The 26,008-nt window shown below is 39.6% G+C and overlaps 1 long non-coding RNA gene across 1 annotated transcript; it reads right to left on the bottom strand.

The window, feature by feature from the left end:
* Nucleotides 1-6,237: 6,237 nt before the first annotated feature.
* LOC115652117 lies at nt 6,238-12,682 on the bottom strand. The gene is made up of 3 exons (XR_004000553.1): nt 12,576-12,682; nt 7,138-7,200; nt 6,238-6,319 (listed from the first exon to the last, which is right to left on the bottom strand). It is a non-coding gene; the product is annotated as an uncharacterized LOC115652117 (long non-coding RNA).
* Between the last annotated feature and the right edge of the window lie 13,326 nt (nt 12,683-26,008).

The following is a 26,008-nucleotide window of genomic DNA, read 5'->3' on the forward strand; positions in this document are numbered from 1 at the left end:
TTTAGACTGCCAGCAATAGCAATAGCCAGACTGTCCACATAATGGAGATTCACAGACCCTCCCACCACCATCACCACTAATTAGGTGAAATACCATTTCTAGTAACCCCCTGAACATTCAGATAACCACCTTTCCCATCCCTACCAAAAAAATCAAACCCAACAAATACTGTCATCCCTTCCCAAAATATCTGTGATTTGAGAGGTTTTTCAAAGTGATAAATGGATAAGACAAGCTGTCCTTCACCTTAGCTAATACTGTAGAAAGGGGATTGTTGTTTTATTTGCCAACTCAGCTTCATTTCAATTAGAATATTCAGGTAGTATGTGGTTAAAGCACTGGATCAGGCCTCGGGTTATCAAGATTCTTTCCTGGTTTTACCACAGCTGTTCTTCATGACTTTGAGGAAATCATTTTGTTTTTCTGTTGAGGATAAATTAGTGTATGTAAGTTGCTCAGATACAGGGTATGTGTACACTAGAAATGCAACTGCAGAGCTGTAGCATAGATGCTTACTACAGAGACAGAGGAGGTTCTTCTGTTGCTGTAGTAAATCCACCTTTCCCAGAGGCAGTTGCTAGGTCAATGAAGAATTCTTCTGTCAACCTAGTTGTGTCTACATTGGGGCTTAGCTTGGCTTAACTACATCTCTCAGGGAGTAGATTTGTCACTTCTCTGAGTTAGGTTAACCTAACTTTGTAGTGTAGTCCAGCCCACAGATGAACTCCTATAATAGGCTAGCAGTGTCCGCTTTAAATGTCTATGCTATTAGTTAGTGTTGATATTCCTAGGAAAGGTTTAAGTGGGTTCTGCTAACTCAGGCCTGGCCTACATTAGGAAATTAGGTTGGGATAACTACATCATGTGAAAAATCCACACCCCTGAGTGATAGTCAAACCAACCTAAACCCTGGTGTAGACAGCACTAGGTCGATGGGAGAAGTCTCCTAGCTACCACCTCTCAGGGAGGTGGATTACCTATGCCAATGGGAAAACCCCTCTAGGTAGCTTCTTCACTGAAGAGCTACAGCGACACAGCTGCAATGTTGTAAGTACAGACAAGCCCTCGTTCGGCAAATGGCTTGTTACTTCAGTCTGGATATAATGAAGGTATGTGGAAAGGGTGTGAACTGAATAGTCCTGAGGGAGTTCTGCTAGTAATACCAAATTTGGGGAAGTTCAAGCTGAACTTTTATTCTTGTTTTCTTTAATTAAGTTGTCATAAACAGACGGTTAAGGGTTAATGCCTCTTTTACCTGTAAAGGGTTAAAAAGCTCACCTAGCCTAGCTAACACCTGACCAGAGGAACCAATGGGAGAACAAGATGTTTCAAAAGGAAGGAGGGAAGTGTTTCCTTTGTTTTAGACTTTCAGTTTCAGCCGGAGTGAAAAAGATCAAGGAACCAGCCTCTTATCAGAGTAGTAAGATTTTAGAAAGGAATAAATAGGTTTATGTTTATGTCTTTGTAACCTGTCTTATGCAATTAGAGGTAGAATCAAATTGGGTATTTTTTTTATGTAACTAAATTGTGCCCACGGGCACATCCTCTGTTTTGAATCTGTTGTCTGTGAGAGTAGCTGGTATGCTAATCTCTCCCGGAGGGTTTTCTTTTACCTTTCTTTTCTTTAATTAAAAGCCTTTTTCTTAATACCTGATTGATTTTTTCCTTGTTTTTAGATCCAAGGGGATCGGATCTGGACTCACCAGGGAATTGGTGAAGGAGTCTCTCAAGGCTACCCAGGGAGGGGAAGGTTTTGGGGGGACAGTGAGTGATCCGGACACTGAAAATTCTGGATGGTGGCAGTGATACCAGATCTAAGCTAGTAATTAAGCTTAGAAGTGTCCATGCAGGTCCCTACATCTGTACCCTAAAGTTCAGAGTGGGGAAGGAACTTTGACAGAAGTCAAACCCAAGATAAGGGGGTAAGTTTGGACTCTACATAGTGAGTAAACTGTGTTTATAAAGCAAACTGGGAAAGGAACCTGCTTACAACTCTATGAAAAAGCCTATAAACAACTAACAAAATATTTAAAGGGCTTGACATGTAAATGTAATTTAATCAGAGGGATACTGGGAGCAAACTGGTTCACTGGGATTGATCCATGGTCCCTAATATCATTGTTCTTTGAGGAGTTTATTCTAATGCAACTGAATTCAGAAAGGGTTAAATAATAGGAGAGGATTTTAATATCTATAAATCCAGTGAGAGAGATTGGAATAATTAAACCCAGAACAGAAGGATAGTCAATGGGAGAAAGCTGTGAAGACTTAACTGCCTTTTTAGTAACCACTTAATTACAGATAAAAATTAAATTGCACAAGTAATTAAAGTACTTTGAACTCTTGATTTAATTAAATATTTAATTTGGGACACAACTAAAGTGGCTCTCTGGTTGCTTTATTAGCAAGGAATGAGAAAGGAGGGAGATTGTTGAAAGAATTATCAGTTCAGGAAAATAGGCATGAAACTACTGGAGATGTCACAGTTCTAGAAAAAGGGAAGTTTATTAATCCTGTACCCACTACTGCAATAGGGGATATATGTCCATAAACAGATATTCTATGAAAAGGGAGGCTAACGTGACAGATTATTAGGATATGTGCTATGAATGCAGAAGAGATAAAGGTTAACTCTAGAACAAAACAAAACAAAATCAATAAAAGGTACGGGAGAGAATTGGTTTATTATCTCTTGAAGGTTGCAAACACAGTTGTAGGTTATAAACAACTGAATACCACCCAAGATACTTGTTACCCAGACAGTGGGAAAAATCTCTTAGCTTGCATCCCTCACCCCTAAAATAGCACTACCAGATGTGCAGTTTTAGAAGGAGGCAGTTCCTGAAAAAGAAAATGAGGAAGATATAAAAGCCATGAAATCAAGTACATTGCCTGTCCAGATGGACTCAGATATAAATTTCCATCAGACCACTGGTTCATCTAGTCTAATATCCTGATTCTGCCCTGATTCAGGAAGATATTTAAGCACATGCATAACTTTAAGCTTAGGGATAGTCCTATTGTCTTCAGTATGGCTTTCTGACTCACGTGATCCTGGATTCTATATTTATTCAAGTATTACTGATTGAGGGGTGTCATAAACAGATAAGTAAGAGTTAATAGAACAGAAGTACTTCATATCTCTTTTGCCTGTAAAGGGTTAACAAAATCAGTGAGCCTGGCTGTCACCTGACCAGAGGACCAATCAGGGGACAGGATACTTTCAAATCTTGAGGGAGGGAAGTTTTTGTGCGTGCTGTTAGTGTTTGGTTGTTGTTCACTCTAGGGGCTCAGAGGGACCAGATGTGCAACCAGGTTTCTCTCTGATACAGGCTCTTATCAGTTCAGAACAGTGAGTACTAGGTAGATAAAGCAAATTAGGCTTATGTTTGTTTTCTTTATTTGCAAATGTGTATTTGGTTGGAAGGAGTTCAAATGTGTATTTGGCTAAAAGGATTTTAATTTGTACTTGAATACTTAGGCTGGGAGGGTATTCCCAGTGTCTACAGCTGAAAGACCCTGTAACTATTCCATTTTAAATTTACAAAGATAATTTTTACTGTTTTTTCTTTCTTTAATTTAAAGCTTTTCTTGTTTAAGAACCTTATTTTTTTTTTATTCTGGTGAGACCCCAGGGGACTGGGTCTGGAGTCACCAGGGAATTGGTGGGGAGAAAGGAGGGAAGGGGGAGAGAGAGAGGCTAATTTCTCTCTGTGTTAGTTTGTCTCTCAGGGAGAATCTGGGAGGGGAAGAGAGAAGGAGGGGAGAAGGTGGATTTTCCTCTCTGTTTCAAGATTCAAGGAGTTTGAATCACAGTGATCTTCCAGGGTAACCCAGGGAGGGGAAGCCTGGGAGAGGCAATGGTGAGGGAAAGGGTTTACTTTTCTTGTGTTAAGATCCAGAGGGTCTGGGTCTTGGGGGCCCCCGGGCAAGGTTTTGGGGGGACCAGAGTGTACCAGGCACTGGAATTCCTGGTTGGTGGCAGCGCTACAAGTACTAAGCTGGTAATTGAGCTTAGAGGAATTCATGCTAGTACCCCATCTTTTGGACGCTAAGGTTCAGAGTGGGGAATTATACTATGACAGGGGGTAAACTGATTCCTTAACTGCTGGTGCTGCATGATGTACTACAGCGGCCCCACAGAAAGAGCTGGAACAGCCCAATGCTAATGGTGAATGAACAGAATATGGGGACATATTAATCATGAAACAAGTGTTGCACATCAACTAACAGTAAGAAAAAGACTGTCCTGAAACTTGGATGCCTTAAAGTCTAGTACAATGCCCAAAGCAGTCAATAGGAGTTTGCATTTAAATGGCAGATTCAGAAGAGGAATACTCCAATACCTACAAGTCAAAAAGATTTATGGCTAAATCTTCCCATGCTATTAGAGGCTTGGAGCTGCTCCTTCAGTGTAAAGCACTGAGAGATCCTTGATTGGCACAGAGCTTCCATAGTAGCTCTTGTGCTACTCATCGGCTCTGTAGCCAGTGAATTCAATGGTGCCAGGATATGCCACAGTCTCGAGTTAGTGGATCTTGATTGTACATATTTGCTGCATGACCATAGGCAAGGAGGCAGGGCAAATCTCCCAGTATTGACACCAAGGGGGCATCTCTAGTAGTGCATCCCCCCATGGAGCCAGGGTAGGTAGGAGTCAAAGATCAGAGGCAGTACTGAGATAAAGGGCTGTGGCCCAGATCCTCAAAGTCAGTGGGAGTTAGGTGCCTAAATATCTTTGAGAATCTGCACCTGTGAGTATGGGGGGCCCTCTATCTCCAATGACACATGAAGTGTCCATGAGAAAATCTTTGCAAAAGTTTTCTTCTTCAGAGTCTCATCCCATGAGTTTAACTGCAGTGGAGGATGATCCCAGCCTCGTAAGAACCTCAGAATGTAGTTCTTAGTAACTGATTCCTTTCATAATCAATAATAATAATGGTAATTAATAATACCTAGCTCCTGTGTAGTGCTTGTCATCAGATCTCAATGTGCTTTACAAAAGAAGTCAGCATTATCATCCTCATTTTACAGATAGATAAACTGAGTCACAGAAAGATGATGTGATTTCCTCCAGATCCACCAGCAACAGAGCTAGGAATAGAACCCAGGGCTTCTGAGTCCTAGTCCAGTACTATGGGATTCTACTGCCACGCTGCCTCCTTAAGTAAGGAACATACACATTAAATAATTCAATCACTCCAAACAGGTTTAAAAGAACCTATTTTATGTTTCAGATATGTATAAAAACAATGCAAACAGCAAAAGCAAAAAGGACCTTCATAAAGATGAAATACTGTGTTGATTTTCTGAGAGGTTCAAGGCCAAATTCAGAGGTGAGTCAAAGTACTTGGGGGAGGGAGGAAACAGTAAGTGTGTTTAACTTCCGCCTGTTTTTGCTCTTCCCTTTTCCTCAGACCAACATTTATCCTCAAACTATCTGTGAATAACTAGTTGGTTTGTAGAAATTAGGATCAATTTTCAACAGAAAAAAGGGCTAAGTTGGTCAGATTATATTTGTAACCTATTTCAGTCAGTTTTAGGCAAGAGGCCCATTGATTTAAATGGGACAGGATCAGTCCCTTTAATAGTAACCATTGTATGTGCACATCTAAAGGAAACCATTAGCATTTAGCAAAACCTAGACTCATAGAACTTTGACGTGGGAGAAGACCCACTGGGTCATTCTGTTGATCTCCGTACCCATGTACGATTGTTCCCTACAGTAAAAGGTATGCTCTGTTACCTCACTGTCATAAATACGAATGACACAAGAAAGCTGAACTTTAAGCATTTGCTATAAAACACATACATAAGTGTTAGTTTATTAAAATTCTCTAAAATTATTCTATTCGTGTCTCATGATGCATGTGTCTCAGATCTGATTAAATAAATCTTGGAGTTTAAAGCACAAAGGGGATCCATTCATGCGTAGAATTAAAGGGCCCATTGAAGTCAGCAGCTGTTCCATGTACAGTGCTAATCACGCATGTTGAACAGAATGACCAATCTGAAAATGGCACAGGCAGCCCATCCCAGCCTGAACACTTAGATGCTCATAGGAAACTCTTTTTATGAACTTTACTGAGCTTAACAATAAATTGTAGAGCCCAGTAAAACAACAGCATTTAACATTTCTTTTTACTTCACTGTTGCTATCACTACATATCCTTTTCTTCTGCGCTGTCATGTCCTGCTAGTTTATCAGGTCTGAAAATAGATATAAGACAATATTGACACAAGAAAGGACGTAACCAAGTGTGGTGCTGGATCCAAAGTTTTGCTGGTGTTCAGATCTGCAATTTTGGTTTAGTCCATCCTAGAGGGAAAGGCCAACAACAAAATTGAGATTAAGATCAAAACTTGCTCTTAATTTGGATGTGTTTGTTTAAACAAATTTATAAGAGAAAAGGTCCATAAATATTCATATGAGGGCACTTCACAAAGTAAATCAAAATGCTGAAAACATTCTAGACCACAGCTGAAATGTTCTTTTCCCTTGAATCTTCTGTCAAAATATTTTTGTACTCATACCAGCCAACCAGGAGGGGAGAACAACTTGGAATGTACACCCCACTACCCATAAGGGCTGGTAGGATGTAGAGAGAGAAGAAAGAGATCATTTTCCTTCTCCCGTTTTTGGGAGAAAGATAAGCTCCCTCATAAATGCAGGTTTTCCTGAGGGCTGCAGCAGCCCCTTCCCCCAACCACCTGTCTTTGGTCCCTTCTCAAAGCATAAGGCTTCCTTCTCCACAGCAGAAAATGAAGGAAGAAAGAACATGAGAAACAGGGGAGCATTACAGTGTCACCAAATATGCGGGACAAATAGAAAAACAAATGTATCCATCTGTGATTAGATACCTCGGATGGACCACACTGAGAATGCCACACTCAGGGAAGACTGCAAGAAACAGAGCAGGCAATCCCCAAAAACGAGTGGTTTATTCTATAATTAGATTCACCAAGCCAGTAACAAAAGAGCTTCTGCAGTACCACACTGGTTAGCCAGAAGCCAAACACAGTCCCCCTTAAGAATTCTGGCCCTTGGCTCCCATCCAGACAAATAGATCTAATATAGTGAAAACCTAATTCACTCTATGCGGCATTCTTTCTAATGCCAAAGGATTAGATACTTACCCCAGTTCAATATGCATCTCAGATCTTGCCCAAATATCACTCTGTCAGCCAATCCTCAGTAAACTAAAGATGTATTAATAAAAGAAAAGACGAGAGTTATAAATGGTTAATAGATCATATACATGCAAATGCCTGCAAAGTTCTTATATCAGGTTTGTAGGAGTGATTGAATACATGGCTGGCTTGCAAAGTCATTCTGGTAACTTCCAAAAAATTGGAAGGTCCTCAGTCAGAGTTCAAGATACTTCTTTTAGTTGTAAATTCACAGTCCAGAGAATTAGAGCAGGAAAGAGGCAAAATGAATGCATCTCAGATGCATTTTATATCCTTTGCCATGTGAATGGAAATGTACTGTCCTAAACAAAGCTCACAGCACCTGTGTATGGAAAGTTGCTGGCCCAAGATGGAGTCCAGGATCACATGAGCATATCACATGTCCTTACATGTTTTGCTGAATCACAGGAGGTAGCCATTGGCTCCTTGCTGTCTGAGGTAGCTGTAGGAATACCTACTGGGTGGGATGTAATTCTTCAATGGCCCATGCGAGAGTGGAATGTCTTAATGGGACATCAACATATCACTGTCTATCTGAAGGGTGTCACCCAAGAATACAACACATGTTTAAGCTACAAGTCCATAGCCAATATTCATCACTTCAGATACAAACAGAGAAGATAAGCATATAAACAAGATAATCATACTTAGCAATTCATCACTTTTCTATTGATACCTTACATGACATATTTTGTGGGGCATGGGTCAGCATTCATGTCGTGCTCCCTGTCAGTACCCAGCCCAGACTGGGGAAGCTAATGATCCAAAAAGCAGACCAAATTCAATTATGCATCCTGGTCATGTGCCATGGGAAGTATGTTGCATGTACACTAGGAAGATGACATACTTTGTACAAAATTTATGGTAATTGTGTAACAGTGGTAACAACACTGTGGTTACTCTTTTTATACACAGAATCTCACCATCCATACGTGAGAAAAAATTGCAGAGAGCTTGAGCTCCTTATTGGTGGTAATTTAATTTTAGCAGTCAGGACGGCATGAGAGTGTTTTGAGGGCATGTACATTTTACACTTATGGATACATATTGTCCTTAATCCATAATAGAACTCTTATTGCTGTTCAAAGAAATGGTGAATGTGAATTTGAGGGCAATAAAATGCCTAAAGGTTTCAAGAGTGCCTTCACACACCACTTATGGTTCTATTCACAAAAAATATAAAGGGAACATTAATGCCAAGTGACACACACACACACACACACACACACACACACACACACAAAATCATAGAGGGGTTGAGTTACCATCTGCCCCGCAACTCTGGGTGCCTTACAATGCTTTGCTGCTGTTGCTTCCAACCTGGCCCTTCAGAAATAGCATGCAGGTCACACCCTGAGTATCTGTAGGTGCAGCCTGCCAGCTATACTTCAGTGCACTCTTGCTTCCACCAGCTTTAGGTACCACTTGCATGGTGACTTCAACACACTCCCAGCCTCTAAATTTCCCAAAAATGTTTGTTCTGAACTGTCCAGCCCTCTCCTGGACAGTTCAGATATTAGAAGTCTGTTGCCTCTGAAAGGGGTCAAGGTAGAACAGTTTGCTACTTTAACTGGAATTACAAAACAATTCAGTTTAAAAACAACATTAGATTATTTTTTGCTCAAAGTCAAAGGGCTGACTCCTTTGTCCTCTTGAGTAAGAGAACACCTGGGATATGTTTGCCTCTCCCTTTCATAGTCCAGTCACCCTTTGAAATACATTTTTCTGAGGGTTACCCCTAGAGAAAGTTCCTTCCCAATGTAAGGACGGAGACATGGAGTCTCATGGTGAAAGAAGTTCCACATTATTTGCTCAAATGCAGATCAGTCTGCTCCTGCCTCCCTTTCATTGCCAAAAATGGCTACTTGACAAGTGATTGCCAATCAGCTTTGACGCTTGGCTAGATGCATTAGCTTGTCCATTGTCTTTTCCCCCTCTCCAGACTTATCTGGTAAGTATATTTCAGTTACATATAATCTTGCCAAACACATTTCACCATGATATTGTTAACTGGTGAGTTATTAGTTTTCAAATGATACCTCCCAAGGCATATATTGTTCAAAGATTATTAAAGTAGTGCATAGGGTATGAATACAGAGGTGAATTTGGTCAGTCATATGCTGCTGTCCACTTTGTCTGTTGTTTGTCTTGACTGTTTAGATTATAATCTCTTGTGGTAGGAACCTTGTCTTTTATTATATTCAGCACCCTGGATACTGTTGGCTTTTAACAAATAATAGATAATAGGTCAGAACCTGATAGTCTTGCTACTTCTGGTGTAAAAGGTCAAACAGAGTGAAAAAAATTAGGGGACATCCTTATAAACTTTAAAGCAGCAATAAAAGGCATAAGCGATTTTAAAGAACATGTCGGCATGAACATGGATTGTTTTGTGAAGTACACTTAGAAATAGCTGATCCTTATACATTCAAGTAGCCCCGTTTTAAACAGTGGAGGTACTATAGCCACAATGTGGTCCTCAGCAGCAAATGATTTTCTAGGGAGCCAGATTGTAAACTCTTCCCCTGCTGACAGGGGCTCTGGCCAGGCAAGGTTCTACTGAAGGGTTTCCTTTTAGACAGGAATTGCTCTGCCCTCAAGAAGCTACCTTTTCACTGAAGAATCAAAAAGTGACTCAGCGTAGAGAGATGGAAATAGCTTTTTTTTTCCACCTAATGCATGGGCACGCGCACACAGCAGCTACTGTGTTCAGCGGGAAGGGCAAGTATATCTCTCTGGTCTCCACTGTAACAACTGTTGCCATCCCATGCAGTGAGAAAGCATCCATTTCCCTGGTAGTGGCTGATGGAAATCAGAGGAGGGAGAGCTTCTTCATGCTTCCCATCTTCCTTTCCAATTCCCCACTTTCTGTTGCCAGCCCCCAGACCTTGAATTTGTCTTGATGAGACATGAGTGTTGTCTTGCTCAGAGTTAATGAGTCATGAGCAGCCAATGAACTGAGGATATAAATAGCAGTTTTATCCCAGGTTCCCCACAGAAAGACTGCTTTGAAACACGTACTAATGGTACTACCTACTGATATGACTTTCCTTCATTCCAGGGAGCAGGCTTTTGTATTAACCTGCTGAGTAGAAGTGTGGGTTTATTGCTAAATATGTTTTACCGTGCCTCCTCATTGTTTGTTTGTGTGCACTATTGCTTACTGTTTGTGGTTACTGCTGTTGACATAGTCATCTGAGCAAATAGTTGGTAGCAAATATTTCACAAATTTAAATTAAATCAGCTTGTTTTTCTCATTGTGTAATGTTCACGAGTAGTTTACAATTTTCTCATATGTATGCATTATTTTAAACTTTTTATCAAATTTATTTTAATAATTCTTGGCCTGCAAATTGTCTGCAAGCAGTTCATTGAAATTTGAGTTGTGCTGACCACTCTCCTATGAACAAGTAGATCACTTTGTAACTAGGGTGACCAGATGTCTCAATTTTATAGGGACAGTCCTGATTTGTGGGGCTTTTTCTTATATAGGCTCCTGTTACCCCCCCCCCCCATCCTCTGTCCCGATATTTCACACTTGCTGTCTGGTCACCCTACTTTGTACTCTTTCCATTCTTTCACTGGATGGGAATAACTTGTAGTGAGATTTCCACTACTGACATTTATGCATTTGTTAGTTCTGTGAATGTTCCTGCCAGCAAACCTGCTTGCTAGAATACTTGTGGAAAGTGAAAATAAAAGAGCACAGGCGTATTTGCTTGAATACAAAATTGGATTTGTATCAGGCTAATGTTTTCAAAAAATGTAAGGTATTATTCAATCTGCTCATGCAGACAGATGTTTATCCTGTGATTTTATTGAAAAATAAATTATTTTTTTCCTACATTCCTCAGTTGATGACGGAGGAAGCAACAATTTGGAAAGTTGGGCTTTTTTATTTCAATTTCCTAGAGGAAATGTCTGGTGGCGGGGACTTGAATAATTTTTTTTAATTGACTAGGTAATATCCTAAAGTGTAATGAAAGAAATATTAATATCACCTGAACATGAGCCCATTGAAAGACTGTATAAATGAATTACTAGGTGAGCAGAGCTGTGGAGAAGCATTTGAAAGAGGAGCCTAGACTTAAGGGAACTTGATAATTGCATTTTAGTACATATGTACTTCGCCATTGCCCAGCTCAGCTTAGTCCTAAATAGACTAGTCCTGCTCTTTATAAGGTCATGGCCAGCCAAAATATGCTATATAATTATTAAACATTAGCAACCACTTCAAGGCTGCACTGCAAATATTTCTGTCTAACTTAGCTGCACAATGAAGACTATACTGAAGTGAAAAGCAGCTAAGACTTAAGGACCTTTTCAAAATGCAAAAATCTAGGGAGTGATGATACACACTTTGCAAGGTAAAAGTGGAAGTATTGTCAATATGGTTCCTCTAAGCTTTTCATGATTTTAAAAAATGAATTGTACTATTCAAATACACTAAGACACTTGCACTGCAGCCTTCTTTAATTGTTGATGGTGCGTAATTTTCAAAAAAAATTGATTCAAAATATACTATATATTCTTGGGTTGAGATTTTCAAAAGCTCATAGTGGGATTAAATCAAAATCACTTTTCTCTGGAATACTCAAAGGCATTTTTCCTGAAGTGCTTTTATGCCAGACTTCTTCTTTCAATCCCAAATGTTTTGGCTGCAGAAATGCACAGAAGATAAAGGAATAATTTTTATACTGGATTATAGTTTTGTTCACATATATTCAAAATTGGTGAAACCATATTTGCTCAAACTTTCCAAAAACCATTTCCATCAGACAGATACCTAAAGTAAGAAAATTTTAGTCTGACATCTGGAAGCTTCAGAAAGTTAAGAGCTACTGAAAATAAGATTAGAATGGAAACCGTTATACAACCTTCACTAAAACAGTCATGGTTGCTCCAACTACAAGACGTCATGGTATAATTTAATAATGCTCTAAGGTACAATTCAATGGAACTAATGAATTCTTAGTAATAGGAGAATTAACATAGACATTGTGCTATTAGTTGCTGAGAAGTAAATTGAGACCAAAGTAGGATTTTTGTTTCAAATAAGTGGTGTGCAGGTTATTTAAAAGAATTGGCAAGATTCCCTTGCATTTGAAAATAACAGAAAGTAGTTATCTAAATGCCATTTCTCATTGAATTTTAGCCTGTAACCTTGGGAAAGACTTACCTAAATAGCTTCTTCCTCACTGAATGGTTTGTTCCTCATTCTCTCTGCTGCCTTTTTGGAATATTTATATAGATTCCCTAGATATAAAAATCTTCCTCAAATGTCACACCATTTTAAATGAACTGTTTACATAATAGCAAAACTTAAGCAAAAAATGTAAAAGCATGTTAGTCATTATACTTGTGCTATAAATGCTTCCCTCTACCTTTTTGTTTGCACTCATCCTCAGGCTTTTCATATCACATTAAGCTTCTTCTCTTTTGTTGCATTTTGAGGAATTATTTCGCTTAATTCTCCTTTCACAGGACTTAGTGGAGTATCATCCACATAAAACCTGTGTGAATAAGATTAGAATCAGGCCTCAGTTTTAACTCACACAGTAAAACCGACCTTTGACACATCAGTGTGTAGCGACAAAGTTGATTTTGCCATAGATCACTAAACTTTCTAAATCGGACTGAATTAATCTGGTAGAATTTACTATAAAGCTTGTTTTTATACTTTGAAAAAAATCAGAAACTTCTGTTTATTTCAGTAAAGATTCCAGTCTGTTTCCAAGCAGGCCATGACTTCCAAAGCATTATTTAAATGCCTCAGCTGAATAAGGGGATTCTTTCATGTCATTCCATACATTGAAGTATCAAAAGGGTAAATAACTTGCAATATCATTTTTGACTGACTTGACTTTGAAAAATGCACAGCCTACATAAACAACTGCTCAGTTGTTAGGTGCTTAACTGCATCTCTAAATGGGGTCTCATATGTTAGTATGCTGATGTTGGTAATGATTATAAACACATCCGTTCACCATATTAATGAGTTACAGCCAATAGGAAAGGACAAAAATCCATAACTTTTCCACAAACTTAGTTAAATGTCAAGGTTTTTAAAGGCCTAGTTAGCAAGTATATTAGATGAGATATGTCAGTTTCCCAATTTACAACTCTGACTTGTCTCTTGTGATTCCTTATAGCCTCTAGCCATTCTCCTCTTACCTGAGGCATTCTCTGGCAAAAACCTGATGCTTCCAGTCATTCTGCATTCTTGTGTTCCTTCAAAAATAATTGGACAGGCACCTCTCCATAAACAATCATCATTAGTCATATAAGGTACACAGATAAGAATACCATACAAACAAGATTCAGTAGAATGTCTTGAGCCAAATAATAATAATTTGGCCAGCATGCTAAAAATGTGATTGACAAGGAGTTAATGCACTTAACAGTTTTCCAGCAGGCTGATGGAATTAGTTCTTTGATGCTCAAATAGTCCTGCTCCCAGAAAAGTGACACCGACATTGACCAGTGAGTTTGTTGCCTTTCAGTAACCTGCTCCATTGCCAGACTGTATGATTAAAGTCATTATGGGAACTGTCAGTAGATGGGGGGAAATGAAAACTGTCAAAAGAAGCAACTGTTGGAAATTTTAAAGATTTTTTTAATGTTAAGCTAATTTAAATATTGACTATAATTTTAATATTATGATACAAAGCTCAAATAACAAAACTCCAAATAATAAATAGAATCCTCTCAAGTTATAATGGAAATAGTGTACTTATTTTTCCTTGCTACTGGAAATCAATTAAATGAATTGTAAATAGTATTTTTCTTTTAAAATATAAGGCAAGAAATAACCATATTAAAATCCATTATCTTTGTTTAAACTCTCTCTACATCAAATTATATAAAATAGTAGAAAGAAAATCCATGAATTCACAGTATAAAACTCCTTTTTAATAGACTGCTATCTCAGTAAAGCTCAACAACATAAATTATTTCCAAGTGTAAGATTAACACATGCTAAAGAACTAATATTTTGCATGATATAGAGGTACCAAATTAAGAATGATTAATTTAAAATTTAAAATTGTCTACATTACTGTAATATCTGATGCAGTTTTACGTAAGTGTGCATATACAGTAATATATGAACATATGGCAGGCAATAGTTTCATAAAGTAGTTCACACTTTTGGATACCTACTAAATGTCATTTTCACTGAGCTACTGAATGCAGAAGGAGTATAGAAATTCCTAGTTTATTGTAATAGAGTACATAGTACTATATTTAATTTAATGTTTTGTTTAAAATATATAACAAATAACATTTTAGTATCTGACATGTGCTTGAATATTTTTTCAGTGGATTTTACAATGCCTCTTTACAAATGCAAACATACTTAAATCCTAAGTTTTATTTAAAGATTTTTTGTTCTTGCATATCAACATGAAGACCTGACCCTTTCCTCAATTATAGTTTAAGATACCTTTTATATAGCTCAAGAGGGAGCCTGGAAGAGAGGACAGCATCTTTATTTGATACAATAATATAAACACTATAATTTTCTTAGATTTGTTTTTCTTTCCTCACCTGCTGTGCCCAGGTTTTGACACTAAGAACATTGTGTTTGATATTTTCAGCATTAAAAACCACTTTAGGCTTTGGTTCCATTTTACTCCCAGTCAGAAAGATCAGAAAAAGCGCAAGTCACGCAGTGAGAAACTTTATCTACTGAATGAGACATTATCCATTCCACCGGACTACAAATCAAAGAGTATCTCTTAGGCTGCTTAAAAATTCATTTTAAAATCTGATTCTGATTGTACTTTTATGGTAATTTTATACCATCAATCATCCTTTTACCTTTAGTCTCTAGGTCCACTGCTTTCCCCATAGATCTCATTCACTCTACCTCATTATAATTCTTTAGGTGAGAAAACAGGGTAAGAAACCTTAACAGAAAGTGAGAGAGATGTAAATTTCTTGAGAAAAGTCAGGCTCACTAAGAAGCATGGCTAATGATATGTTCTGATCTATTTTTTGAAAAAATTAAAAGGGGGTGAGGGGAATGATAGAATAGAAATGAAAAAACATTTTTCCCATACAAATAGCATATTTGTAATCGGTATTCTACCTTGGTCAGTTAATTAATACTACTAAGCTGTCAAAATAATATCTTAGATGGAGTTTGGCTGAAAAAGAACAAAAGAGATATGTTTGAAACTCCATAGAACTCTTCTTTAATTTCAGTGTTAAACTTTCTAGGATTCTATAATTTCTATTAAGACTAAGGGAGCCTCGTCTTTGTTAATTCTATAGATTATGAGTTTTGATCATTAGCAAGTGGCACCATCTAAAGATTGCTGTAAACACACTGATCAAAAACTCTTCCGGATGCACAAATTCATATTATGTTAGTTATATAAAATCAGAGCTGTAACTTTTTGCTTATTTTCCATCTGGCAATGCTCAAGCCTTCTCCAGCAAACAATTAATCATAGGAAAGGAAAAATAATTTGTGGCTCTGTCAACCAATGCTCAGTGGCAACTAAAATTATGGGGAACATTAGCTTAAATCTAGTATTTGTCTAGTATTTTCTATATGATTCATATTTTACTAACAGTGAATGTTACAATTTTACTCTTGATTTGAATTCTTACTGTAAATGAAAAGCATATTTTTAGAGCAACAAGAGATATAACAGATAATAAACCCAGCAATGCACACCCAATACATTTAGACTGGAAGGAAAAATGGCTGTTAACCACAAGGGAAAAGAATATTTTTTTCCAAGACAGTTAGTCCATTGACATTGCAGTTCCTAATACATTTAACAATTTAACAATGCAGTTCCTAATACATTAAACCACTGAATACTGGTAATAGCAATCCCTTCTAAATGGCCTGTTACCAGCAGTTAGTAACCAGTTTCTTAGTTAATGGCCTGAGGGGAAGGGCTTAAAAAAAAAAAAAGGCTGTATTCACTGTTTCCTGTCAGGTTATTTAACTGTATGCATTAAAGTGCATTTTCATTGGGTTTCCAAATGTGTATGCTCTGATAAAATTCTAATCTGAGAGGGGAGGGTTGATTAAATCATGTTTATAGAACAAATTATAGCCTAAACACCTTGAAAGAGGTTATGAATTGCTTCATTAGTCTTCTGATTAACAACCTAAATTGTATTAGGATTTGGTGCAAAAAATAATATTCATGTTTTTTAAATATCACATGAAATCCAGTGCACTCTGCAACTCCATCTGAAAAAGATTTGCAGAATATTCATATAGATTTAAGGTAGGACAGAAAAATCATGGAATGCTGCAAAGAGCAGTTATGCCCTTTTTTTACAATATCAAATAGCTATTTTAAATATTCCTCATTCCTTTCCATAAAACAATTTTTTTTTAAAAAATTCTTATTTGGAGGTATGCTTCACACTAACATGATATATGGCAATATTGAAAGAGTTAATCCAATATAAAAACAGGATTGCATATAAGACAGCTAATACTGTTTTCATTAGACATTTTACTGAGTTAATACATTTTTTCATAAATGCTTCCAATTATGTCATTGATACACATGGAAATAATGTATACACATGCTCTGCCTAGATGCACACAACAGTATTTTTTTTTAAATATGCACTATTATTGAAAGACACAGTGCCACCAAGATTGAAAGCAAAGAATATAGTTTCTCTTGTTGCTTAGTAGTAATCTATAAATCAGCCAAAACCATGAATAAGTTACATGTTGACTAATTTATCTGCCTGTGCAACTCTTTGGATTTAAATGGTATCTCTTAGTTACTCATTAGCTGAGGGGATAAAAAGACTTATTAATGAGAAATATTAACCTGACTATGGCAGTATAGTCAAAGAAAATGATTGGCATTACACAGAACACGCCACTCCATACTATACACACAGGAATGCACTCATTCATTAGGCATACCACATTAAAAAAATTGACACTTTTACTTACACTATACACAGTGTAGGACTAAGGCATGAGAGACAAGAAAAACATGCATGCAGACCATTTTAGTGTGGAGAAAAATCAGACAGGGAGAGAATACTGGTTTCTACAGTCTCATGTAGGAATAGAAAGTTTATTTTTGAGGAACTAAAACTTCTGCGTTATGTATTTGAAACTTCTTGGATCAGAATTATTGGTGAAAGCCTGGTTGCCCACACACAACTCCAGTGAATTGATGTTGCATGGAAGACCCATGTGAGGATTTGAGGGGACTCCATCTACAGGCGGAGGGCGTGGGGCACTTGCACTGTTGGTACTTGTACCCAGCTGTATGAAGATTATATAAGAGTTTTGGCCAGTGGATCTATTCAGTTCATGAACCCATAGGCCATACCCCTAGAAATACCCCACACTCATGTTTGAAAGCTACTGCAGTACTCAACTCTGCTGTGTATATAAGACTATGGGTCCCCACTTCTGTTCTCTCCACTACCTGCCCTACATGCAGCACAGTTCTGGGAATTTTGAAGTTCCCATTCCTGGGACAATTTCACCTTATAGGATATTCAAGTTGTTTTTTATCACATTCTCCCTTAAGCAGGGCGTGCAGGAACTAGGGGTGCTGGGGATGTGGCAGCACCCCTGGCTTGAATTGGTTTCCATCATATACAGGGTTTACAGTTTCATTCAATGGCTTTCAGCTCCCCCTCCCCCCCCCATACAAACTGTTCCAACGCCACTTCCCTTAAGGTTGATGATTAATTCTAAACTGATCCCATAGATAGGTGAATTGTAGTGGGTGGAGAGAACTGTAGCCAAGATGAAGGGATTAGTAAGTAATACACAAGCAATGGTGGTTTGGGAAGCACAGTTAGCGGTGTTAAGTGGCATTGATACTTTTAAAGTAGAGACAAGATGGTGAGATAATATCTTTTATTGGACCAACTTTTGTTGGTGAAAGAGACCAGCTTTCAAGCTACGCAGAGCTCAGTAATAGCATAAGCAGTATTAAAATTAGTGAAATTAAACTTCAGTAGGTGGAAAAGCTATGTGTTGGACTTGAAAGGTAGTTAGGTAGGAATGAAGGAAACAAAGAAGATTGCCTGGAAGTTGAGTGACAGTAATTAGGCTCTGTAGACAAACAAAAGGAGACATGGACCACAGGAAGCAGAGTCAGAAGATCCTTCAAGAAAGAAAGGACATTGCCAAGAAAACCTACCCCAGGTGTTCCTTCTAGTCCAGGAAGGTAAAAAGTTTTAACATTTTGTTTTCCAACATAACAAGGTATAAATGATTCAGGCCCACCAATTGGGGGAGGAGGGACAAAGGAGGCAATTGTCCAGGGGCCTGGGTGATTGAAAAGGGCCCGGGAGCCTCGGGCCCTTTTAGATGGCCTGGGCTGACCTCAGGGCTCCTAGGTGTGTGCAGGGTGGCAACTGCTCTGGGCCCTGTGCTTTGGGGGGCCCCAAGGGCTGGTGTGATTGGCCAGTGCGGTTGGTCCCAGAAGTAACGGATTCGTCACTTCTGCCCTGGGGCCCTGCACCCACCTAATGGTGGCCCTGTGGCTCAGAATTGCTGTCAGTGGGCCTGAAATGATTCCATTTTGTTAGCAAAACATTCATTGCAGTATACTGAGTAATTTCTAAGGTAAAAAGATGTTCAAAAATTATCTGAAATATTTCTTTGAATACCTCAAGCCTTTTGAAATTATTTGAGATATTTCACCAAACCTCAAACTTCTACAAGTATTTCACCCTATTTTCTCCTCATACAACTTTGCCTGTATGCAGAGGAAACAGCAGTCATATTAAATGGGGAGAAATTCTGCCATCATTTACACAAACCTAGTGAGGTGGTGGTGTTGCATGATTGTAACTAGGGATAGCATTTGGGCTGAAGGAATTGAAAGAGGGAAAAGTACAGTGTTTTCTGTGTGTGTTAGAACTAGGAAAGTTCGCTGGATGCATTGGGGATGGAGATACTGTAGAATTGTGTCGAGTTCAGAAATATAGATCCATCCAGAGCAGGTAATTGTAGAAACAGTTGTTCATGAGTACTCATTTGAATTCGGATTGCTTTTTGTTCAACCATGGTTTTCCCTCTCATTTTTCATGGAATGTTCTTGAACAGGCATTTTTGTACAAGATTCCCAAGCTCTTGCAAGGCAATTTGCACACAGGCACTTAAAAGTGTGGGACAAGGATCTAGCCATACCTTTTGCACATACTTTGCACTAAAAGGGCACATACTTGTGTTGCTTGATGTGAATGTGATGACAGAAAAATTAAAACTCTGTAGCCAGTCAATAAAACTTAGAGAGGCCTACATTTGGCAGGAATTATTCTGTTTATCTTCTTCCTCTCCCTTAATTGTTACCTCTGAGAGAGACTGACAGCCAGCAGCATTTCTTCTAGGCTCCCGATTACAAAAGTTCAGTCAGTCAGTCATGTACCAAAAGCACATTGACCAAGTTCAACTGACAATTGGAATTTCAGATATCAAGTATTGAATACTCTCAGCAAATTACTTATAAAAAAAAGTTTACAAAAATATTCATTGAGTAAATTCAGATATATTTGAGAAAAGTTACTTGTGGATATTTCAAAAGGAAAAGAGTCTAAATTTGTCAAGTAAATTTTATTCAGTGCTGATTGTGCTCAGCACTACAGTTGTTACTGGATGGTTCTCTCATTAATATGTAGAGCATAGGGTGGGGTGTAGATTGAGGTCCACAACTGTTATCAGTATAGCAGAGTGTGTACTGCTAGGTATCTCAGAGTCAGAAGTTGATCAAGGATAGAGAAGAGCAGAGTTCAAGTTTTTATGGAACCTTAATTCTGAATTTCCTGACCTTTAGTCTCAGTTTTTGAACTGCAGCATTCCAATGAGGCTATTTTTGTGTAAGTCCCATAGATTTCCAACCGTATCTCCTTCAAAGTTTCTTTGTGGATATCTTTAGATTTCTTTTTAAGCAGCACCTTACAGAGATTTTTATAAAAACAATTTTTTTCTGATTTTTTTTCTGCTGTATTTCATAGGTAAAGAGAGCCTGTAAGGTCTTTAGTTTTTTAATTTCTGCTTGTTTTTTATCTTCAAAACACCAGCTCTGTTTTTTCCTGGTTTTTTTGGAAGACTTCCTGGATATCTTTTGACTATGTATATTGTTAGCTCTCAGACCATAACTGAATTGGAAGGGGAGATGGGGGTGAACCTTTATTAGAGAAAATCTTTCTCCAAAATACTAGTGGCAAATATGAATTAGAAGTGCTCAGTATGAAACTCTCCAGAAAAAAGGTTAAACATAGAGGGCCTGATCATTCAGGGGGTTTTGTGGGGTTACACACACTGTTTTACATGGAAAGAGATTAGCAGAAGTGCTGAGTAGTGTCAAACCTGCTTGGTATTGGGAACACGAGCAACATCTGGCCACTGGCTAGTGACTTTGGGCTAAGAGGTTTCCCTAAGAGCACAGATGAAGGAGAGAATAAAGAACTAAAAGCAAAGAGACAGAGATTAAGGCCACGTCCAGACTACCCACCGTATCGGCGGGTTAAAATTGATTGCTCGGGGATCGCTATATCACGTCTAATCTAGACGCGATATATCGATCCCTGAGCGCGCTTATATCGATTCCGGAACTCCATCAACCCCAACGGAGTTCCGGAATCGACACGGAGAGCTGCGAACATCGATCCCGCGCGGTGTGGACGGGTGAGTAATCTGATCTTAGATATTCGACTTCAGCTACGTTATTCACGTAGCTGAAGTTGCGTATCTAAGATCGATTTCCCCCCCCAGTGGGGACCAGCCCAAAGAGTGAAAGAGAGAGTAGGAAACTACTTAGCATCAGGCCTTGACGCAGTGGTGTATAAGCAGGATATTCTGCAAGTACTATTGCCTGTGTGCAGTTTCTCTATTTAAAGTAAAAGAATAAACAGATACATTTTATAAAGAAATAAGTTGCATTAGAAATATATGCCTGCTTCAGACTTCTCTGTGTAAAATGAAGGCTTCAGGCCCAGGGCTGCCCCTTTTCAAACCCTGCATTCCAGGAGGATGAGTCAGCAACCATAGGGACCCTTTAGCAGCAGTTTTCACACACCCCCCTGCCAAAAGACATAAATCAGTTTCCTTCATTCAACCAGCCAGCCAAACACCCCCCTTCACACCCCCCGCTTAAAGATGCAGGGTGGTCATTCTGCAAGTACTATTGCCTATGCGCAGTTTCTCTATTTACAGTAAAAGAATAAGCATATATATTTTATAATGAAATAAGTTGCATTAGAAATATATGCCTCATCTGCATCACCAATTTCTCTTCCAGTAGGAACCTGGACCATTGGAAAGTCCTAAAATCTGCTGCTGTGCAGAAAGGGGCAAAGTTTAATTCTCCTGCAGGCCTGGCAAGCTTTTACATATGTGTAGTGTAGGTTCTATGACTTAGGAAAAGGTCTAACCTCTAATATCTTTTATGAAGAATGAAATTAGTGATCTTGTCTTAATTCCTCTCCAGTTTTGTGCCACTGGTGATAGGGGAAGTGCAGATAATGGAATTTGAAAAGATGGCCGGTGGTGGAATTTGTGCACATGGTTGCTCTGACAACATAGGGAGTTATGGATGAGTGGCCATGTATCAAGAGATTTTTCAGTTCAAGATATTTTTCAGCTGGTGCACTTTGCCATACTGATAAATGTACTTTCTACTAACTGTTAACCTGTGTTCAGAAGGAATGGCAGCTATCTGTTCTACTAGGTGCCAAAGCAACAATACTTTGTTTGTGGTTTCATCCTTACTGTCTCCAAAGATCTTTCCACTTGCGTTTCAGTTCCCCAATGTTTTATTTAAACTGTATCTGTGAGATGATGGAGCATGAGAAGAGACTTTGTTTCATAGCTGGTCCTCAATTAGAACTACAGGCTCTAACAGAATTGCACAGTATTAGATGACCTATTATACAGACTTTTCAGTCAAAGCTCAGGTACCAAAAGTGGTCTGTAATGAAGCTGGTCTCATTCTGTAGCACAATTTGAAGTGATAATAGTGGTAGAGAAAAATAAACAAAACATTTAATAGGATGGGGGAAACTATAGAATAATTTGGTTTTGTTTAAAAAAAAAAATTTCCTTTCTTCCAAATGCTAATCTTGGTAGTCCATCAATCCGATGATGACAAATCTGTGCCGATCATCTATTGTTGGTCTCATGGTGTGCCCTCTGATGACTGTACAAGCCAATTCTAGAGGTGCACATTTTGCTGCAGATGGTGCATGGGAAGTTCACGGTCAGTGGATTGTGTGCTGCCGATGCTCTGTGATGTCGTTCGCATGCCTCTTGTAGATGCCAGCAGCGGTCTTCCTTAAAGGCGATGCAGGTATTTCTAACTGTTGCACGTCACTGTGTTCTGTCTCTGCTGGCGTCCTCAAGGTCCCTAGGTTTGATACTGCTGTACTGCAGATTGGCTTTGATGATGTCCTTGTAACGTTTCCGTGGATGACCTATATGCCGGATGCCCTGGGAGAACTCGCCATACAGAAGCTGGCTGGGGATTCTGTTGGCATCCATGCGGCTGACATGACCAGTCCAATGTAGCTGTGACTTCATGATCATCATTTCGATGCTTGTCATCTGGGCTCTCTTGAGGACCTCGAGATTGGGCACTTTGTCTTGCCAGTGGATCTTCATGATGATGTGGAGGCAGCGCATGTGGAATGCTTCAAGCTGCTTGATGTGATACCTATATAGTGTCCATGTTTCGCACCTGTACAAAAGAGATGAGAGAACAACAGCTCTGTACACAAGCAGTTTTGTTGCCATCCAGATGTTGCAGTGGTTTAAAACTTTGACACGCAGACAGCCAAGTGCCTGGCTTGCTTTGGATATTCATGCGTTGATCTCAGTATCCAGTGATCCATCACTGGATATGACACTACCCAGGAATTTAAAGTTTTCCACTACTTTAAGCTGAGTGCCGTCAATGGAGATACTCGGGGTAGAAGCATGTGATCCAGGTGCAGGTTGATGAAGAACTTCTGTCTTTCCAAGGCTAATAGTTAGTCCAAAGAGTTGCAAGGCCTCAGCAAACTTGTTGACCTTGTGCTGAAGATCATTTTCAGTGTGAGCCATGAGGGCACAGTCGTCAGCAAAGAGTGCCTCAAGAAGGAGTTTCTGCACTTAGTCTTTGCATTCAGGTGGCAGAGGTCAAAAAGTGAACCATCGTGCCGGTATTTCAAGTATATACCTCAGTCCAGATCTTTCTTTGCATGGTTAAGGATGCATGCAAAGAACAGGTTAAATAGGACAGGAGCGAGAACACATCCTTGTTTCACGCCATTGGTGATATTGAAGGGAGCTGATGTGGCTCCATCAGACAATACTTTGCCTGTCATGCTGTCATGAAAAAGCCATATAATCTGGACAAATTTTCTTGGGCAGCCAAGTCGTGTTAGAATGGTCCAAAGGGCTTCCCTGTTGATGGTATCAAATGCCTTTGTCAGATCTATGAAGACAGCATACAGGTGCATATTCCATTCAATGCACTTCTCTTGTATTTGTCTGACAGCAAACACTGTGCGACTGTCCTCTGCCCAGGTCGGAAACCACATTGACTTTCAGGTAGATTTGCCTCAGAAATACTGGCTATTAGGTGGTTCAAGATGATGCGGGTGATGATCTTTCCACCAACAGAGAGGAGGGATATGCCTCTATAATTTCCACATTCTGCTTTGCTGCCTTTGTTCTTGAAAAGAGAGACAATAGTAGCATCGCGGAGGTCCTGTGGTATGTTTTCATCCTCCCAGATGCTCATGATCACAGTGTGGAACGCTGCTAGTGCTGCTGGACCTGCTGCTTTGTGTATCTCTGCTGGTATCCCATCTTTTCCAGGAGCTTTTCCTGAACTCATCTGGCTAACAGTTTTCTTAATCTCATCTATAGTGGGCGGAAAGTCACGATCTGTCAGAGCAGGTTGTTGTGGAATTTCATTGAGGACATTATTATTCACGGTTGATGGTTTATTGAGAAGGTTGCTAAAGTGTTCTCGCCATCTTTTGTTGATGCCTTCTTTATCTTTAATCAGCATTGTATTGTCTGATGAGAGCAATGGGATGGTCCTTGGTTTAGAAGGTCCATAGACAGTCTTAATAGCACTGAAGAACATCTTCGAGTTGTGAGTCTCGGCATAATGCTCAGTTTCTTTGGCTTTGCTCTTCCACCAGTTGTCTTGTATCTGACCGAGGTCTTTCTGTGTTTTGCTCTGAAGGTACTTGAAATGGTCCCGTTTAGAGACTGAGGAGGGGTCCTTCTGCCATTCGATAAAGGCTTTTCTCTTTACTTCCAGAGCTGAGCATTTTTCTTCTTGGTTCTCATCAAACCAATCCTGATGTGTACTTTTGTTTGGTCCAAGAGATGTTATTGCTGTGTCAGTCACTATCTGCTGAACTGGTCCCACCTTTCGGTTACATTACTGATCAATTGTGTGTGGGATGTCAGTTTGTCATCAAGACCCCTCTGGAAATTGTTGAAACACTGAGCATCCTTCAGTTTGGCTATGTGGAAAGCAGGTCGCACATGCTTAGGGCGTTTGTGCCAAGAGGGAGCGATGTGAAGTTGAAGAGACATCCTGACTAATCTGTGATCTGTCCAGTACACTGTGCCTCGCATTACTCTGGTGATCAGTACGTCTCGGATGTCTTGCCTTCTGACAATGGCATAATCTATCAGATGCCACTGTTTGGACTTAGGGTGCATCCACGTAGTTTTGTATTTGTCCGCTTGTCGGAACAGAGTGTTTATAATGGTCAGGTCATTTTCAGAACAAAGGCTCAAAAGGAGTAGTCCATTGCTGTTCATTTTGCCTACACCATGTGGCCAGGTTACTCCTTTCCAGTTCTCGCTGTCAGCCCCAACTTGGGCATTGAAATCTCCAAGTAGTAGTTTGTCTGTCTGTTACAGGTATGGCCTTGATCAGTCTGTTGAGATCTTCATAGTATTGTTCCTTTGAGTTGTCGGAGCATGTTAGCGTGGGTGCATATGCACTGATGATGGTGGCATGACTTCTGGCATTTAGTGGGAAGCGTAGTTTCAGCAATCTTTCATTGATACCCACTGGAAGATCTGGGAGTTGATGCATCAATGAGGTTTTTATTGCCAGACCAACTCCATGTATTCTGTCCTCTGTCTCAGTCTTACCCTTCCAGAAGAAGGTGTAACCACTTCCTGGTTCGCTCAAGGAACCTTCTCCAGGCAATCTTGTTTCACTTAATGCCACTATATCAATGTTGTAGTGGGCTAGTTCTCGAGCAGTGAGAGCTGTCCTTCTCTCAGGTCTTGCAACAGCTTCTCCATCCATGAGGGTACGAACATTCCATACACCAATGGTAAGTTTCCTCAAATTTTTCTTTTGGTTTCAGCCACAGGTTGGGTTAAACTGCCAGCCGCGCTTGCTGGCCAGTTGTTGTAGGGCAGGCAATTTTTAGGCCACCTTTTCTAGGTCCCTCCCTTACTAGAGTGAGCAGTGCTGTCCTGAAGAGGGCTGCTCAGGTGCCTGGGATGCTGCTGGGCAACTCTGCTGCTCCAGGTACAGAGCTGGACGACCACCTATCCACAGGCCACCTGCGTGCAGGATTGGGACTACGACTCCCAGTGGTAACCTCCACCTGTCGCTTTGCCCCTCCCCCATCGCTGCAGGACTTGGGTGGTATGATGATGTTTGATGATTTGCACAGGACCTGTGCGTGAAAGCTTTTTAAGTGGTAGAGCTGTTGCACAGGAGCAATCTCACTCTCTCGACCTTAGAAGCCAGACCACCAACGGTACGAAAAATCGTCACGACTGGTAACTTCTTTGGTTGCAGTGGATGGCCTTGATGGCTTTCGTGCC

The sequence above is a fragment of the Gopherus evgoodei genome, chromosome 5 (assembly GCF_007399415.2).
Source record: "Gopherus evgoodei ecotype Sinaloan lineage chromosome 5, rGopEvg1_v1.p, whole genome shotgun sequence".
Lineage (NCBI taxonomy): Eukaryota > Metazoa > Chordata > Testudines > Testudinidae > Gopherus > Gopherus evgoodei.